The following is a 21,206-nucleotide window of genomic DNA, read 5'->3' on the forward strand; positions in this document are numbered from 1 at the left end:
ATGTAGAAGAAATAAAAAATCTTGTCCTAAGGGTACAAATACAGGTTTTCAAGTTTAAAGGTACAGAAAAAAACAAGTTTTCACTGACCACAGCCAAGAAAACATGTTCATGTAAGTTATAAAAATTTTTACTCCATCGTTCGATTTTGAATTTCCGAGACGATAAATGCTCTCCCTTCCCACATTTCATTTCAATTTCCAACTTCCAGTAACATGTTTTAGTGGAAAACCGTGTATCAGGTGGAGGGGAGGGAGTGAGGGTGGGAAAAATGGGGAGAGGGAGGTCAGATGGGGAATGAAGAATAGATACTTCAGGATGAAGGGGTAGGAAAGGTTAAGGAGGAAAAGTAAGAAGAAAGAAGGAAGGGTGAAGAAGGCAAGGTAGGGTGGAAAGGAATGATGAATTGTGAAGAAGGGGGAAAATGGAAGAAAGGAACGAAGGCGAGGTATCGGAGGTGAGGGAAGTAGAGAAAAAAGCGGCGAGGTAGGGTAAGAACGGCAACGGGAGGTAGAAAAGGAAGGAGGGAAGGAAGGAAAGTGAAGATGGAGAGGGAGGGAGGGAGGAAGGGGGAGAGGGAGGAGGGAGAGAAGGGAGGAGAAAGGGAAGACAAATGAGGAGATGGAGGTGGAAAAATGGGAAGGCGGGGTAAGCAAGGAGGGGAATGTATGGAAGCAAGAATGGAGAGTGGAAAAGTAAAGAAGGATAAGAAGTAAGGAAAGAGGGGAAAGGGAGAAGGTAGAAGGGAGGGGGAGAGGGGAGAAGGGAAGGAGAGGTAAGGTAAAGGAGAGATAAGTTGGGAAAGAAGCTGGAAGGAAAACTGGAGGTGAGAAAGGTAGCGAATGAGGGAGGGCAAGAAATTAGAATAAAAAGGGAAAAGGAGAGAAAGGGGTGAAAAGGAGCAGGGAGCAAGGCTTGGTAATGAGACTGAGAAACGGGAAACATGAGATGGAAAGATTATGAAGAAAAAGGTGATGCAATAAGGACGGAAGCCGGGAAAAGGATAAAAGAAGAGTGAGGATATAGCCAGAAATAAATGAAAGACAAAAAGCAATGGACTGAAGATGAGCGACATTTACCAGTAAGAGATGGAGATTGGGATGATTTAAAGGAGAAAATATATGAAGAGAAGGAAGGTAAAATCAGGAAGGAGAAGAAGAAAATATCGAAAGGGTTAGATGTGAAAGAGCCAATGACTGAAGAAGATGAGGAAGGGAAAAGGAGATGTGTAATAAGAAAGAAGACAGATGCAGCGAAAAATGAAGGAGCAACTAAAGAAAATGAGGAAGACAAAGTGAATGCAGGTAAAGAGTGGAAAAAAAAGCGAGGAAGGAAAAGAATGGGTAGCAGGGAGACATGTGAGGGGAAAGTGAAGGAGATAATGCAAAGAAGAAAGATGTTTGAGAAAGAAGTGTGTGAAGGAAGGGAAATTAAGGGAGTAATTTTGGAGTAGCCCATTACCGAAGAACTACATGAGAAAGATATTATCTGCACGCTGTTAATGCATCACATACATATTAAGGGTACATTTTAGTTTTTTTCCTGCTTTGTATTTTTTTTTCTTTTTTACTGCTTTGTCTGTGGTTTTATCCCTTAATCAGATTACGTACTTTTTTCATTTCCTCCTTGCCACCATCAGTCGGTTTTCATGAACTTTGGACATGCTTCTAATAGTGAAGGTGTAAATGACGACTTTAGCTAACCTCTTCCTGTTAGAAAAATATCTCCTAAACTGAGTAATATCGACTGAAGGTACCAAGAATAAAGTGAAAAATACGTTATCGGAGTGAAGTGGAAAACCCTTTTAGTTTAATTAAATTTTTCTCTTCCACCTGACGATATATACATATTTTTTTAACGAGGGAAGGATGTTAATGAGATTTTCTTTACCTAAACTTCACCAAATTTATCGTCCTTCAATCTGCGGCACGGGACTTCAGTGGCTGAAAAACAGTGCTACTGCAGTACACCCTTTTCACAGCACTTCGTGACTAACATCGTGTTTATGTGGTAGTCTCATACTGTAACTCAGTGTTGAATAAGGAGTGGTGGTAATTTTAGGTAGTTATAGAGGTAACAAAATATAGTGATGAAAAGAATAAAGGCTATACCTAAACACTACAATTCGATATGTTTCTAGAAAGCTGATTAAAATTATATGGAGCTACAAAGAAAGAAATTTACTTCCTCCAGCTGAAGAGGGTTATACGACAGTTGTTTGAGACAAAACCAAAGTGAACTACAATCCGATGACCTAATGTATTCTTTTATTGCTAAGGCCACGACTATTAAGTACATGAGAAAGCCTTGATGGAAGAAGGGGATAAACACGTAAATGCTACCCTTTGGACGACGAATGACCGCCCCCATGAGTGAATAATTTCCAGCAAATAATCACTACGCACTGATATCTGGCGGGATGGGAAAGGAAAGGATGTTAGAGCCAAAGCAAAGGTAATACCCAGGCTCGAGGCCGGGTAGAACAACAATTTCTTTTTCTTACTCTTCGATATTATCTCACTGAAAAGCTTTTTTTACTACCAACAGGCGATTCACTGCAACTTAAGAAAGATCTTTGTATGTAGAAGAACTGATGAAGAATACAGTGTACTGTATGTAGCCCGTCCACCTGCATATCTACAGAAACACGTAATAATAGGAATGGATTAATCTTGACTTAAAACGAGTGGACCACAGGTAACCACACACATCAGGGGTATACCAGAGATCTTTTGCTATGTTGAAGGGGTCTGTGTTATGACAAAGAGATGCCTGGGGTTAGTATGTTGTGCTGTGTGAGTGTGTGTGTGTGTGGGGGGGGGGGGCTGGACTGCAGTGTGAGTATTTAAGGAGTTTTACGTGTGGTTGGTATTGTAGCAGGGAAGAGCGAGGATCACATCTTAGTCTGCCTAAGTGCCCTGGTCTCTCTGGGTAGGGTAGGATCTGAGGGATGGATGTCTGGGTGGTGGTTCATGGAGGATATACTATAGTTTGGCGAGAGGGTTGAATGGCTGTGGTAGCTGTGTGTTTTTGGGACTTACCGGGTAGTGTGTTAGTGAATTGTATTGTCGGTGGAGGAGTGAGGTTATTACTGAGGCATTCTGTATCATTTGTGTGTGTGTGTGTGTGTGTGTGTGTGTGTGTGTGTGTGTGTGTGTAATTCACCGGGTCGGTCAGGATCACTTGATGGTCGTGATCGACAGCTTTTACCCTCACGGGAGGGAGCTGAAAGCTCATATAGTCCGATTTAAGGACAAGGCTGTTACCTTCACACACGCACACACCCGTCCCCTCGCTCGAGGGGGACAGTAACCACCCGTAACCACCCAATTCGTCAGTGATACTTTTCGCAACCTGAGCGAGTCGCGAACTCCCGTCCACCAGTTGGCAAGCGAGAACGTTACCACTGCACCAGCGAGCGGTGTGTGTGTGTGTGTGTGTGTGTGTGTGTGTGTGTGTGTGTGTGTGTGTGTGTGTGTGTTGGGGGACGATGCAATATAAAGTTATATGGACGGAATGGATCCTGCGCTCAAACAATGAACTGTGTCCCTCTCACACCTCTTTGATGTTTTACTAAAATAAAGTAAGAAAGTTCTTTAATTTCGGCCAAATCATTAATCATGTTTGCCTTAAACACTTCTTATTCCGTGTATTTCTAAATAAAACACTAGTATACAGACACGAGATAATAACTGGGAGAGAGACAACAGACGTAAAAAAGTTATGAGTATTTACTTATAATAATGACTTAGATATGGGTATAGAAATAAGGAGAGATAACAGACGGACGTAGATTCATTTTATAATTACTCAGAAATTAAAACATAACAAGATAAAGAATGAAATTATTGAAGTCTAAAAATAAGGCGACCCAGAGAAGGAATGCAATAACTGAGAAGACTGACGTGCTTTTCACCTTCCGTATTTTCTAACGTGATTTCAGGTTTGTTGTGAAATGTCGCTTCTTATTAATCTCTCTCTCTCTCTCTCTCTCTCTCTCTCTCTCTCTCTCTCTCTCTCTCTCTCTCTCTCGAAGGTATGGTCTTGCAGTGTTCACATTTGGTCTGATAGGAACAGAAGCAGAAACTGCCCATTTATAATCCTACTTGTATTTCTGGGGTCCTAGGGTTGCCTGTTAATTTCTACAGTGGATGTATCAAACTTAATCATAAACGAAAACTATGGTGGTGTTTAGAAATTGCGGGAAACAAAATATAATGCCATCTCTTCCATGCAGCAGCAGCAGATGACGGTAATACAACCTAACGCATCGAACTACATTCACACACGCAGCCACAGGTTTCTACGTCCACAGCCACCCTTCTTTCACGTTATATCCAAGTGAATACTGTGGAGGAGAGAGAAAACATGGACCAAAGCGACAGGGGAGGTGCGACCCTGCGTGGTGTCCCTTAGCGTCGCGTGAGACAGGACAGTTCACCATTTCTTGCAACAGCACAAAGAAATTTAATTAAGAAGACAGACCCTCAGGTTGTCTGGCCTGAGTGATGGCTGGAAGGGTAAGTTGTGGGAGAGGCGGGCCAGAGTAGGGGAGGAGGAGGAGAGATGGGGAGAGGTGAAGGAGTGACAACGGATGGAAGGGAAGGATGGCAGAGGATGAGGGTTGACGGAGAGAAGTAAACGAATGGTAAAGGGTTGAAAAGAGTGATAAGGGATAAAGGCGGAAGACAGGGGATAGGGATGAACAATGAAGAATGGTGATTGGGGAGGAAATGAGGCAGTGAGAGGTAGGAAGGTGGTAGTTTAAGAAAATGAATACAACAAATTGTACCACAGCTGATAGACACGTAAAAGATGGAAAATAGTTATATTACGAGCAAGAAAGATAAGAGAATATTAGAAATGCAGATATGCTGAGGTCAGGAACTGATATTGGCTAGAATAAACATACGTAAAGTTTGGAAAGGGCAGAGGGAGGGAGTGGCGAACTAGGAAGGAGGGACAGTTGGGAAGGAGGTAACATCAGGAGGTTAAGGAATGGGGTAATAGGGAGAAATATAAGAAACTTGAGGAACACCAATTGACGTAGAACGTAAGACCAAAAACTATGTATTATTAACCTCTTTATGATATTTTTTTTTTCACATTTGTTAACGCCATACGAGTTTACAAAGCAAGATGAAAGTGCACAGAAAGTTCAGGCAATCTCGATGAACCCTATCCTCAACATATAGTAGACACAGCCGAGAATATTTTTAGATTTTCACTAGACGACCTACGAGAAATTCTTGCAATTGAATATCATTAATGGGTCAGTCGATCAATCCCTTTCTTAGAAGCATTTCAGTACTTAAGTAAGACACACCAGGCGATTTTGTTCCAGAGAAATAGGCGTCAGAAGCCTAACGTGACACCACAGTTAGCAACCTGACGCGCTAATGACTCCCAGAAGCCAACGACCTTTTAAAGACATGCGTTGTTGTCACTACACAAAGTACTAATATACAGACACGAGATAATAACTGGGAGCGAGACAACAGACGTAAACAAGTTTTAAGTATTTACTTATAATGATGTACTTAGGTTTAGAAATAAGGAGAGATAAAGGAGAGGCGTTGATTCATTTTACCATAACTCAAATTAATACAAAGATAACAAGATAAAAAAATTATCAAGTCTAAAAATATGGCGACCCAGAGAGGGAATGCAATAACTAAGAATAATGACGTGCTTTTCACCTTACGTACCGATATGTTCTAACGTGATTTCAGGTTTGTCGTGAAATGTCACTTCGTATTAAGCTCTCTGTCTCTGTCTCTGTCTGTCTCTGTGTGTCTGTCTCTCTCTCTAACGACCAAACCATAACCCCCACTATCAACACACTTTAACAACCAACACAAATGATAACTTACCACCATCATTACCAACAAACCTTCATAACATTACAAGTGATCCCCCCTCCCTGTTTACTCCAGTGCCCCTCTCATAACCTAATTTATACAATCTGTGAGAGCAATTAACCTGTGCATTACACTCCCTTACATATTACACACACCAAAGACCCAACTTCCCGTCAAGGGCCACTTCCGAATTCCCTCACTTTAACAATGATAATTCGTTTTAAAAACTGACAAGAACACTTAATGATTTATGAAACTTATTTCGAGTAAAGAAACTTTATTTACCCGTTCTGTGTGATGTCGTCTTTTTCCTTGTTCTTTTTTTCTTATTATGCTAGATAACTCAGACTGTAAGAATTATAGCCAACCTAAATAAATCCAATAAGTATGATGAATATTATCACATTTATCATGTTATGTAATGACCATCTTACTCAACTTAGGATCTCTTGCGATGACGGGGCTAATTAAGGCGTCCCAAAACACCTAAGCTGAATTTAATCGTCCGAAGACAAACAAGAAGCTGTGCCAAGGCACAGCAAACCTGTCCCCGGCAGTCATTTTAGTGCTGACGTATAAACACAACAGGATATCTAGTCAAAGATGTCACATATAAAATTTGGAGTAAATCGGGTGAAAACTGACGATTTTATGCCCATTTGAAATTCTAGGTCCGACCCACCTGACGACTCCACTACCGCTAACTGGGGAGTGACCCCTTGATGTAATGAGACATGTTATAGGATGCAGATCTGAAATATGCACATTTAGGTTTTGGTTTCATGTCGATATGACAAATTTGAAAGGAGATATGGCGCAAAAACTATTTTTTATGTTTTTTTCGTTTTTCTATTTTTATTTTTGGGCCTACAGCCTAGCCCTTGGCCCAATTTGGCCCAACATTAAATCAGGTGATCAGAAGATCATAGCCCGCCATCCCAGTAATTTTAGTCAATATCGCACAAGTAGTTTTTGCGTAAAGGTGTTAACAGACAAACGGAGTGAAAACAATACCCGTTCCCGAGCACCTCCGGAGCGGAGACGGGTAATAAAGCCACAGTGGGACGGCGGGTAACTAGTTTAGTAAAGGACGTCTTTATATATTTTCTTATTGTTACAGTCAGATGACTTTTTTCAGCTGGAGAGAGAGAGAGAGAGAGAGAGAGAGAGAGAGAGAGAGAGAGAGATCAAAGCTGTTATTTTATAGAACCCTTTATTTCATTGCACCACTTAGCTCTGCTTTACCCCAGCTGACATTACCCATTATCAGTCAATCACGTCAATGATGAACAATATCACATCACTGGTCATTACTGAAAGTGTTATTACGTGACAAAACACAGTTAAAATGCCAATTATTTTACCCATGGCCTTTTGGATGGTGTCTGGGATCCCACGCAAAACAGAGAAATTTATACATGCAAAGTATTTTGTATACTCGGGACAAAAGCTCGTATAATATTTTACATCAACATCTCACTTTCCTCTGTGTGCTAATATTCCCCGAGTGATTCTCTGTTTGATATGGTTTGTCAGGAAGGAAGGTGATGGACATGCCTTTAGTGTGAAGTATACAATGAAACATAAAAGGAACTTTTATCTCTGACTGTGCAACCGCGGTTAATATTTGTCACACAACTCAGGGGTTCCGAGCTAATAGATCTATATTCCAATCCTTCCATTCCACTTAAATATTACTGGTTTGAGAGGTAAGACAATATTAGGCTTCAAGTGTGTAAAGCAATTATTGACTGCAACGGTCCAGGAATCATGCACGGCCTGCAAGCAAATTTTAACTTCAGTGGCAACGTGTGTAACAATAACGTGTCTGCTAACGTTCTTTCTGTTGTCTTTGTTGTGCTGCTTGAGGAAACTCTATTGTATGGTAAACCTTCAAGAATGACATGCTTTAGTGAAATCTTGCTACCTCTAGACTCTTAATTAACTTTGCAATAACCTCTCTTAGTAAAGGGGAGAGCGAAGGCTAAATCTCATACATATAGTTTGCATTGTCTCTCCTAAGCTGAGTATCATCGTCTGACGGTGGCAGAGAACAGCAACAACAAATATGTGTCACGGTGTTTCATGGACTATACAAGAACATCTAATCTATCTCTAAATGGCAACACTCATCTCTCATGGGTTTACTCCCCATCCTCACCCTCACCCTCCTCCAGTCCTGCACCACCACTCACCACTATCCAACCAATCCCCCTATTCCATCCTAATCCACCACCATCTCAACCTGCTTTGCCAGCTCCTATCAATCCTGCACACCCCATACTCTCGCCCCATCTCTCCCGCCTCCCCTAAGCACACTTCAACAAAGGTGCACCAAATTCTGATCACAACTGCCTAAATCCCTCTGACCACTCTCAACTACCTAACTGGATCTAAATGGACTACATCTGAATGGATGTGATGGACCCAAGCCGACCTGACTGGAGTCCAAATGGCTTGGATGACCTAAGCTGACAACTGGATTTGAACAGGCCGGAGTGAACCGAACAGATGAAATATTCTTTCATCTTGTATTTTTCTGATTTTATACTCTGATTTTAAATCCGTATCATGAGGCACTAGTACCCACTGTCCATGCTACATACATGTTGAGGCTGATTCATAAGGTGACCAGATTTATTGGAGCTAAAAGCGGGACATTGTCACCTGTACAGTAGAGAGAGAGAGAGAGAGAGAATGAAAAGGTCTAATGTAGTGGGACATTTAAGATAATCTGCTGGAAAAGCGGGACATTTTAGTCACAATTAAAAAGGCGGGACAGATGTAAACAAAGCGGGACTGTCCCGCCTAAAAGCGGGACTCTGGTCACCTTACTCATTTAGGACCGGTGTGATGTTATTAGCGAGGGTTGTTTTTGACATCTTTGTGAGTTTTGAAGATCTCAAAATGTTCCCTGCCCTGCAAGAGATCCACATCACGTCCTTTCGGACAGAAGACCACTGAACACTACAACCTGACCAGCTACCTAATTATCCCGACTAAATCTGAATGGATGTAACTGTATCTCAGCGGATTTGAAGCGACCAGAATGGACCTAATATGACCTGACTAGACATGGGTGGGTGAGAATGAACCTAAAAGGACCTGATGGCACCTTATATGACCTATTATGACCTGATCAGACATGAGTGGGTGAGAATGAACATAAAAAGATTATCTGACGCCTCAGCCGACCTACTATGACATGACTGGACAATTGTGGGTGAGAAAGAAACAAAAAAGGGTTTGATGGCACCTCAGTTAACCATGAAGTGACTGGACATGAATGGGCGTGATAGGATAAACATGACGCATTTCAGAATATGAGGGGGGGGGGGGGAACTCTGTCAAAGCTTGACCCAGATGCAAACCAAATTATAACATATAGCGGACTAAATTAACCCAGCTTTTGTCTACAGCGGATGGGAGGGGAGCAGTGTTGCCAGATCAGCTATACCTCAGCTAAGCCGGGGGTATTCACATTTATTTAATGAATATTGTTTAACACTCATGGACGCCACTTGTCCAGTATTAAATTCAAACTAACGCCAATGGATATTTATAGCGGAGAGCGATTAGTTGAGCCTAGGAAGGTTAATTCTGTGATCACTAACCCTCTTATGTCGAGGCAACACCAGTTTTCTATTCCAGCTTACGCCAAACTACTCTACTCAGTAGTGTGAGTCACATGAGTTCGAAGTGTTAATCCCTTCAACACGATCACTTTGTTCCTAGCTTCAGATGGTTTCATTCATCTTAGGTAATATTATCGGAAGTAGATCCATGTGAATTTGTTTCTGTTTTGTTACAGCTATTTCATTTTTCCAATACGATGACGGTAGTCTATCTTAGTTTTGCTACCTATAAACAATATTATTTTACTCAGACGATAATTTTCGTACTATCTCAAGTCGTATTTATTTCTACTTAGCCACAGTGATTTTGTCCCTTCAGTATGTTGACGGAGCGGCACCTGTTCTTATATCAAATCCCAATATGCAGTTCAGACTATTTTAAACTTCACTTCATCCAGTTTTGATTACTCATTATATAAACTAAATTGCCAAAACATTACCAAATATATTTGTGTAGTTTATCGTTCCCCCAATGTTTCTTCGGAATCCAGTGTATTTGATTCCATATCCACTCAATTGAGTAACCTTAACCTTGCCCTTAGCACCGAAATTACCATTTTGGGTGATTTTAACATACATAATGTTGAATGGTTATTGCATTCTGCCAGGACTGACGACGCTGGTCTAGAGTGCGAGCTGCTTGCGGAATCGTTTAATCTCACCCAGTTGGTAAAGCAACCATCCAGAATACCTGATAATCCTGACCATAATGCCCATCTCTTGGATTTTTTCTTGACAAATAATCCAGATCAATACAGGATAGAGGTACTGTCACCACTTGGATCCTCTGACCACAATCTCATCAAAGCCTCATTAGTTAACCCTCCCACACCTCCCCGTTCTGAACCTGTCAGGGTGACCCGATGGCACTTTGATAGGGCAAACTGGCATGGATTTAGAAATTATCTTGCTGACATTCCATGGCAGTCTTTCTTCTCTAGTGATCCCAATTCTGCCCAGTCCCACATTTGCGACTTAATACTAGCTGGTATGGATTTATTCATACCAAGTCAACAGTTCACTAAAAGATCGAACGCTCCAAAATGGTTTGATGGCAACTGTGCCAGGGCAACAGCCCAAAAGTCATTAGCATATAACTCTTACTTAAAATCAAAAACATCTGAATCACTCTCCCAATTTAAAATTGCTAGAAATCATGCAAAAGCTGTATTAAATCTAGCTAAATCAAACTTTCTTCAAAAGCAAGCATCAAAACTACTTAACAATCCTAATGACAATAGAATATTCTGGTCAACTCTTAATTCTTTCAATAATAACTTTAACAAGTCATCTTCCATTCCCCCGCTAAAATCTTCAGATGGTAACATTACAAATGACCCACGTGGGAAAGCGGATATTTTGGCCAGTACATTTCCCAGAAACTCTACCATAGACGATACCAGCCAGAATGTCCCAGTACTAGAGCTTGACTCTCCCGAAAGTGACCCACTTAAAATACAGACAAGATACGTAAAATCCATCCTAGACAATTTACCTACCAACAAAGCTCCAGGCCCAGATGGAATTCCGCCAGTTGTTTTGAAAAAGTGTTCCCCTGAACTTGCCTCTGTTCTAGCTAAATTATTCAGACTATGCATACGTACTTCTTTATTCCCAAATTCATGGAAAGAAGCCAATATCCACCCAATTCCGATGAAAGGAAGTTCGTCTGAACCCTCCGATTACAGACCAATAGCTGTCACATCTTCTCTTGGTAAGGTATTTGAAACTTTGATTAATAAGCACATTGTTAAACATCTTGAATCCAACAATTTAATTAGTGATACACAATATGGTTTTCGCCACGAAAGATCCACCATTGACATATTCAATCTCCTAACTCATACCATCCATCAATCAATTGATCTACATGGAGAAACTCATGCAGTAGCTCTTGATATTTCTAAAGCTTTCGACAGAGTATGGCACCATTCCCTGCTGTCCAAACTCCCTTGCTATGGACTAACATCTTTTGTTCCTTTGATTTCTTCATATCTTAGTGACGGGAAAATAAGAGTAAAAGTAGATGATGTATAATCCAATTTCCACTCAACTAACACCGGCGAGCCGCAGGGATCAGTTCTGGCGCCAACCCTATTTCTGGTTCATATTAATGATCTCTTATCTGTCACCCACAATCCCATTCACTCATATGCAGATGACTCAACACTACATAGTTCATTCACACTCAGACACCCATTTACAAAGTCTAATATCTATACCTCTCAACTCAGTACAGCCATCTCCATAAATCAAGATCTATCTACGATCAGTGAATGGGGAGAAAACAACCTTGTCTCTTTCAATGCTAGTAAAACTAAATATATACAGTTTACTAATAGATATTGCCAGATTCGTACATTACCTTCAGTGCTGCTAATATTCCCATCTCCAAAAGTATTGAAATTCTTGGTGTCTCACTTAACAATGCCCTCAGCTGGACCTCCCATGTCAGGTCACTTGCTAAAACCGCCTCAAAGAAACTTGGATTAATGTACAGAGACCGTAGCTTCTTCGCTGATGGGCAGTTAGCTATAATTTATAAGAGTCATGTGCGCTCTCAGCTTGAATATTGCTCACCCTTGTGGAATGGTTGTGGAGAGGTTGCATTAAGATAACTAGACAAAATTCAGAATAAAGCTGTTAGAATCATTAACAACCCTGCCATTACACATAAACTACCTCCCCTGCAGGTAAGAAGGAATGTTGCCTCCCTTGCATTATTTTAGAGACATTTTTTTGGCAAATGCCAGACGAAGTTGCGTCCATGGTGCCACCTCTCCATGCCTTCCCTCGTGCTACACGGGCATCTGATAGCGCTCATGACTGGAATGTCACTCAGCCATATTGCAGAACTTATGCCTATCAGAATTCTTTCATTCCCCAAACTGAATCTCTCTGGAACTCGCTTCCCCAGAGTTGTTTCCCTCCAAATTTCAACCCACAACTGTTCAAGTCTAACTGTTACAGATATTTTATGAACAGAGGACACCAGTAATCTGGTGTATGGATTATTTTTTTTTATTCATTTGTTTTTCCTTCCTCCGTTCTGTTGTTTAAATATATATATATATATATATATATATATATATATATATATATATATATATATATATATATATATATATATATATATATATAATTTTAGCTGCCTCCAGACGATTTTACTCAGTTTAAAGGTGTCGAACTAAATCGAAGGATATTCAGTTCGACTTACCGCAGCTATTTTCCCCTTTCTATACGATGAACGATATCTAATACTAATTTAATCATGCCACCTCCAGAAGATTTTATTCAGCTTAAAAAATGAGTGGTCTGAGTAAATATATGATAGCAAGAGCAGAAGGAACATAACGGATGCTGAGGCTGAGATTCTGTTGTGTACTGGACGTAATGTACTCTCAGAACACTGTGTGAGGGCGGGGGGTTAGTAGTGTAATTTTACCCATTATGAGATCCACTCATAATCCATGATATTCATTTAACCCTTTGGCTGCCTTGCATGCACTTCAGGTAAATAAATCGTCTGGCATTAGCTGTAATAAAGAACACACTTTGATTTCCAGAAAGCCTTTGACAAAGTGCCGCATGATAAACTAATGACACAAGTAAGACCACTTAGAATTGACAGAAATATTCGTTGGTGGATACGTTGCTAGATAAGTGAGAGAAAGTAATGAGTCGTTATAAATGGAGTGGAGTCAGACTGGGCTCCAGTGACCAGTGGTGTTCCTCAGGGATCGGTGTTGGGACCAGTCCTATTTATTATGTATATTAACGATATCTAAGTTGACCTAAACAACTTCATTTCTAAATTTGCGGACGATACAAAAATCGGCAACACTATATTAACTGAAGAAGACAGAATTAGCCTTAAAAATGACCTTAACAAAATTGTCAGCTGGTCAGAAAAATGGCAAATGCTTTTCAATGTAATTAAATGTCAGGTACTGCAATGTGGGAAGAAAAACAAAAGCTATGATTACGAAATGAAAGGCCAAATCACTGGCAAGTCCTCACTAGTTAAGGATCTAGGCATACTAATTTCAGACGACCTAAAATGTTCAAATCAATGTTTCTCTGCCGCCAATAAAGCCAACAGGGCCCTAGGCTTCGTCAAAAGACATTTTACGTATAAAAGCAAAGATATTGTAATCCCCCTATACAAAAGCATAGTCAGGCCACACTTTGAGTTTGCAGTGCAGTCTTGGGCACCTCACCCAGTTAAAGATATAGAAATACTGAAAGCGGTCCAGCGTAGGCTACCAAGTTAATCCTGTTCCTGAGGAACAAACCGTATCTCGAGAGACTCAGGAAATTAAACCTATTCTCTCTTAGAAAACGGAGACTCAGGGGACAGCTGACTGAATATTTTAAGATTCTAAAAGGCTTTAGTAATACTGCTTCAAGCAAGCTATTCGCAGTAATTGCCGAGACTGTAGCTCGAGGAAATGGTATGAAGTTGCAAACAAGGAAGGCTAATCTTGATACAACCAAAAACTTCTTCACTCACTCTGTTGTAAGGGAATGGAATAAACTCCCTGGGAATGTGATTGAGAGTGGTACCATAAATATATTTAAAAAGAGACTGGACATGTATCTCGACGCAATTGGTATCGTTTAGTTAGGATGGAGCAATTATTGCATATTCGCGTCTACATTCACCTATCTATTAGACACAGACAATATTTTAGGGTATATATTTATATATATATATATATATATATATATATATATATATATATATATATATATATATAATATATATATATATATATATATATATATATATATATATATATATATATATATATATAACAAAAAAATTTCATGCATAGAGTAAGTATGTGGCTGTATGGCTAAATTTTCCTTTTCTATATTATTCTACTTTCTGCCGATCCTATAAAATTCCTTCAGGTTTTTCATTCCTGCAAGGTATTACTTCCTCTTTTGTTTCCTGTACGACAAAATGGGTCTGGAGGGTGGGGGAGAGAGCCTTCTTCTGTGCTGTCCTTTTCTCCTGCTGCTATGCACTGTACTAGTATTAAGGCATATTAGTATTAAGGCCGGACCACCTCGTAGGGACCATAAGGTCTGTGTGGTCTGTGTATATATGTAACACACACACACACACACACACACACACACACACACACACACACACACACACACACACTCTCTCTCTCTCTCTCTCTCTCTCTCTCTCTCTCTCTCTCTCTCAGGTATTGTGATTTGACTCTTCCCCACGTTCACTCTCAGGTTTCGTCAATCGCATATTCTCCTAAATTCACTAACTCTCCCCTGTAGCGTTCCTTCTTTCATTCCCAAAGAGCACAGGATCATCTGGAGACAGGAGATCAATTAATTCTCACTCAACTTCCAATGTTTTCAGCCTAAGCTTCCTTCACTTCCACAGTTATTCCCTTCATATACACTTTGAACATTCGTGAGGACATATTACTATACATCCCCGTTACATCTGCAAACGGGACAACAATCACTTCTCACACTCTTCTCTTCTCTTTCCTTTTAGACCTCGTTACTATTATCTTCTTGACCCGTCTCATTATTTTATGCATATACTCCTACAAAGTCATGTAACCTTTCTACAGCCCTGTTTCGGATCCATTTTCAATAAAATAAATTTTTCGCTAGTGTTCATGGACTATTACTCTTTGCTTTGCTGCTGGGAGTAATACAGAATGCATTCTGTATTACTCCCAGCAGCCTGGTCCTCATTCTGTACATTCTAAGCACATTCCACCTTCAATACCACTCTCCTGCACGCACCTTCCCTGACGCAGTGGGGTACGCGGGTGGGTGGAGGTGGGATGGCCCTATTTACCCACCATTGTGCCGAGATCGTCTAAAGAATCATTCCTTTCCGTAGGACAATGTTCGATAATTACAAACTTTCTTGGGCGGAGACTGTACATAAGACTGCTTGTTTATATCTTTGTCCACATTCATGCAGCAAATATACAACTGACAGCCTAACTATAGTGAATATTAACAATAAAATTCAGGCAATAGTAAACTGCGATAAAGACTTCTTTATCCCACAACCTGGTCAGGGTCCTTGATAAACACGGACCCAATAGCGTTCTTGTGTTGTGGCTGGCTTCTCCCACCGTCTTCTCTCTCTGGCTGCCTTCTTTCCTTCTCCTCTCTGATCTGCCGTTGTTTTTTTGATACTCTTATCTGTTCTTCACCGTCTCTGTTCTTTCTGCTTTATATTTCCTGTCTTTCTTCATTCTACTCTTCTCCGTCTCTGCTGTTGTAACTCCTTCTTTTTATCTTTCATCTTGCTTCAGTCTATTCTTTCCTCTCGTTCCCCATTTCTTTCGTCTTTCGTCTTTCCTCCTTCCCTTTCATTCTACTCTTGTTTTTCAATTTTTCCTTATTCCTTTTTTTTTTTTCCCCTCCCTCTGTCATTCTGCTTTTCCATGCCCTTCTCCGACAGTCTTTCTTCCGCTTTCCTCTTACTTCTCATACTCTTCCATTCAACTTTTTCTGCTTCTCCCCGGTCGCTGTTGTCTCTCTGTTGATCCAGCACTGACCTACCCTTATGTCTTTGTTCTTCTTGCTCCTTCCTCTCTTATCCCCATCTCGGCTCCTTCTCGCGTTACTTTCTCTTCTCTTACTATTATTATTATTCTGTTCTTATCCTCTTTCTTTCCGGTTCCCTTCCAGTCCTAATCTTCGCTACTCCTTTATGTTCTATGTTTTCTCTTCCTCTACTCCTCCCATAAAATTCCTCATATTTCTTCATTCTGTTTCTCTACTTACTTTAATCTTCTTTCCAGCTCTTTCCCTTCTCATTCGTTCCTATCTTTATCCTTCATGTCCTTTAGTTTTTCCTCTACCTCTCTCCTAAAACACGTGAATTTGTGTGTGTGTGTGTGTGTGTGTGTGTGTGTGTGTGTGTGTGTGTGTGTGTGTGTGTGTGTGTGTGTGTGTGTGTGTGTGTTCATAATTCTTCTCTTCTCTTAATCGTCTTTCACGACGGTTTCCCTCACACTCCTTTCGTACCATCTTCCTACTGTTTCTGCTTGCATTAGTTTACCCTTTCTTCCTCTATATTATTATCTTATTTTCTTCTATCCCCTGCTTACGATCCTTCATGCTTTTATTTTCTTTATTCCTTTCTTTCCAGTTTCCCTGTTTCTTTATATTATCTCTCACTCTCTCTCTCTCTCTCTCTCTCTCTCTCTCTCTCTCTCTCTCTCTCTCTTTCCTCCATTCATTTTTTATTTCTTACTGAATGTCTCTTCTATTGTCTTTCATCCTCCACCCCTCCACTATAAGAGGTCTTCTCAAATCTGAATGAAATCGTCTGAAGGTAAAAAGAATAAAATATAGTATAGAAGACGTTAACTTTCAACGCGGTGTACCTTTGTTATTTGTTTTGCTTCAACCTAACAGTTATATTTATATTTAGTCCTCGTACTGATGGGGTTAATAATCCCCCTTCGATGCATATTGGCCTTGCTTTTTGTTCCATGGTCCTTTGTCGATTAATTCCGTCCTTCAGACTTCTGTCATTCTTTCCTTCCTTCAAGACTTCCATTATTTTCCTCCTCCTCCTCCTCCACTTAGTTAATTATCTTAGCCATTCACCCGTTTCTAGACACATCTGGTCACACATTCCTTCATAATTTCACTCACAGACTCATGCACTCCCTCTCGTATCCTCTTATAAACTCAGTCAAATATATGGTAACAACGGCCATACCACGTTGAGTACACCGCTTCCCGTCCGATCAGCGAAGTTAAGCAACGTTGGGTCTGGTTAGTACTTGGATGGGTGACGCCTGGGAACACCAGATGCTGTTGGCATCCCTACGTGTCAAGTGAGGCTGGTGGAGGATTAGTGCCCCTCCCTGTAAAACAATTAACTCTAAGCCCTCGGCCACCCCGTTTGGGATACATGGCGTCTGGCAATGAATGAAAAATGAATAATCATTCGCTTTCTCATTTATTAATTCATGCTCAGTAGTTCATATACTCACTCATAAAATTGACTCTCTCTCTCTCTCTCTCACACACACACACATACAATCACCCACTCAAACCCACAAACTTACTCACCTACTCGTACTCATAATTTATTCAAACTCTCCCGCCCACTTACACACCCTACCTCACTCACTTTTTATTTTTATTTATTTTTTTTTACGCCAGGTATCCCCTAAGGGCTAAGGCGTTGCCCCTGGGTAGAGGACTTTTGGACTGGAGCGTGTAGCATTTCATGACCGGATGCCCTTCCTGATGTCTACCAATGACCCTTGGGTGGATTCGGTCCTCAACCCTTCGGTCAGAGTGGGGCGCTCTAACCCACTGAGCCACATCACATCACTTCATCTCACTCCACATTACATCACTCCACCTCTCTCCACATCGCTTCACTCCATCACACTCCATTTCACTCCACATTACGTCAATATATCTCACTCCACTACGCAGTCTCCATCTCACTCCACATCACTCCATCTCGCTCTACAGCACATCGCTCCATCTTACCCCATACCATATCACTCCTTCTCGCTTCACATCACATCACTCCATCTCACTCAACATCACTTCACTCCATCTCACTCCACATCAGATCACTCCCTCTCACTCCATATCACATCGCAACGTCTCACTCAGCATCACATCATTCCATCTCACTCCACATCACTTCAAATCACATTCCTCCACACGATTTCAAATTACTTATCACATCATTCCATATCGCATCACTGTCTCACTCCAAACCCATCATATCACTCACATCACTCCATCTGACTTCATACCAGACTACACAACATTACATAATTTCACATCAGTACATCGCTTCACATCAGGTCAATCGACACCGTTCCACACAAAATCACCACATCGTTACATCACTCTCACATCACTCCGTATCACTCTTCATTACTCCGATATCACTCCACATCGCTCCGGTCTTCCCTCCTCTTATCCTTTATCGTACCTATCATCCGATTCCTGCCTCTCTCTCTCTCTCTCTCTCTCTCTCTCTCCTTTCCTTCCTGACCGTAGCTGTTCCTCCTTTGCCTGCAATTCATTCTTCTTTTTATAATTCGTCAAATGAAGCAAATCATTTCTTCTTACAACTTGAAATCTATGGAACTAACTACTTTCCAACAAGGTAGAATGCGCTACAGTATCGACAGTTAAAGTTGCATGAATGAATATCTAGCTTCTAGTCCCAATATACAAGACTGCATTCACTGATGACAAATGATAATACAGACTTACCTGCGAAATTTTTCTCTCACCAAGATCACGGAGGAAACGACAAATGTGTAACATCTCTTTACACGTAAATAACCTATTAATCGATCAACCTATAGCCAGACGCCATAATCCCGTAAGAGGTAGACGGTTATCTTGTAGTTAGTTGTTTTACGGGGAGGGGCACTAACTATCCATCAATCTACTTCTTGACACATGGGTTTGTTATGTGATTACCATCCAGCGTTGTAAATGGTTTCTTGACTTACAGGAAACCACTTGACTTGTCACTTAGTGTAAAGCTACCTGAAAAGGGAAGAAGAGTAATAAGAAGTGAGAGGAAAGATGGGAGAAATAGGAAGAGAGAAGGGCAGACAGAATAACAATGATAAAGGTGAAGGAAGTAGTAGCCAGTACTACATCAGGTGAGTGGATGCTGTAATGTCTACTTCTTCCTTCACCTTTATCATTCTTTTTCTGTGTCTGCCCTCCTCTCTTTCTATTTTTTTCCATTTTTTTTGTCACTTTTTATTACTCTAATCTCCTTTTGAACTGGCTTTACATTCAGCGACAAGCCAAATGGTTCCTTGTAAGGCAGGAAGATCTGTAAAATGCAATTTTCCATTTATCCTTTTTTATAAATTTTCCAATAGTATTATTCTTTTAACATTCATCATAGCAGGCCTTCACTTTTTCCAGCTGGTCTTGGCTGGAGAGATTGGTGGATCATGGAATCCTTCCTGATTTTGGCAATCCTTGTCTTCGGCTCTAAGTAAAGGGGTACTTCTTGATTGGACATCCTTGTCTGCGGCTCAAAACAGACACCATGTTTATAGTTCACTGTCTTACATATAGCCTTGAAGCGACAAAACGTTCTGTTTTTTTTCCCCTTCTGGTCCTGTCTTGCTAGCCGCTCTCCCCTTACTTGCCATCTCTCCTCCCTTCTACACACTGCCTCCGTTTCTACTGTTTCTTTATCTTTCCCTAACATCCCTGCTCATCCTGCTACTCACTTTCCTCTTATCAAACTTACCATTTTCTTTTCTCCAAATATCCCATCCTATCCTGCTACTCACTCCCTCTTTTCCTACTCCCTCTTTCTTCCCTACCACAAAGTCTCCCTCCCTCCCTCCCTATCAAACAATCCCCTCCATCCCTGTCTATCATATCACCCATTCCATTCCCACTTGTCCTCTCATTCACCCAGTCCTCTCTTACTTTGTCATCTCCCCTTTTTGTCATTCTCTCTCTCCATCTCTTCGTACCATCTCTTCCAGTAATATAAATCACTGACTCTTCCAAATCTCTCTAATTATTCCTCCCCTCCCAACACTTCTTTCCTTCTTCTACGATCCCCCCCCCCCCACCATCAAGCCCTCGCCTCCCTCCCCTCTTTGTAATATTCCCTCATCTGTCTACTTTCACGCTCATCAACGGACATTAATCTCCATACATCCATCCCCTCTATACACACACACACACACACACACACACACACACACACACACACACACACACACACACACACACACACACACACACACTAAGAGAGAGAGACAGAGACAGAGACAGACAGACAGACAGACAGACAGACAGAGACAGACAGACAGACAGAGTACAAGTACCCCCATCCCAAAACACACTATTAAATCAACAAGAACAATACAACTCAATCCTAATTACATTTCATTTTATTATGCCATATGAAAATCAAGCTACAGTGTGTATAAAGCTAAATGAATACTCCAGGCTGGCCCAAACTACACCACCAGCCGCCTAACGGGTCGTATGACTCTTGTACCCATAATGGCTGACTGGCAGATGAATTACTATGGATGGTGGCGATATGGTGGATATCGAGCAACGTGTATACCGTACCGGCAATAGTTATAATGTACAGACAATATGCATACCGCAGGCTGTTGGAGATACGTACAGAGTACGGTAGAAATTGTGAGGTAATATGTACCGTGTGAATATGATTTGGGGTGTGTGGAAATACGCATACAGTGTGTGTGTGTGTGTGTGTGTGTGTGTGTGTGTGTGTGTGTGTGTGTGTGTGTGTGTGGTAATATGTTTACAGAAGCAGAACTAGATTAAAAATGACGCGCGTTCTACCCTAAATGTAAACAACGTATATTTTGCCACCTGTGCGGGGAGGGGACGTCAAGGGGGGAGGGAGTAAGGGAGGGGAGGAGGGGGTGTGACTGAACCGATGATTAAATTACCAGGAAAATGAAACGGGTGAACACGCTGGCAAAAGAGAGAGAAAAATACATATGGTGTGTATTTTCATCTCCGCTGCACTCCCGCATTGATATATAACTGCAGGCTGGAGTAGGATATGGTATGGTTTTGAAGTATGGTTATTTATGGTGTTGTTGGGTGTGGTGTGGTAGGGTATCGTGTGGTATATGGTTGTGTGTGGTAGGGTATCATGTAGTGTGGCAATGGCATGGTTAAATGTGA

General features: G+C 41.0%; 1 non-coding gene across 1 annotated transcript; it reads left to right on the forward strand.

The window, feature by feature from the left end:
• Positions 1-17,215: 17,215 nt before the first annotated feature.
• Positions 17,216-17,333, forward strand: LOC145406899 (5S ribosomal RNA). Its single transcript, XR_013898606.1, has one exon. It is a non-coding gene; the product is annotated as a 5S ribosomal RNA (ribosomal RNA).
• Positions 17,334-21,206: the final 3,873 nt, after the last annotated feature.

This window comes from Coenobita brevimanus, chromosome 71 (genome assembly GCF_032717465.1).
Source record: "Coenobita brevimanus isolate Jiangsu-jjx chromosome 71, ASM3271746v2, whole genome shotgun sequence".
Lineage (NCBI taxonomy): Eukaryota > Metazoa > Arthropoda > Malacostraca > Decapoda > Coenobitidae > Coenobita > Coenobita brevimanus.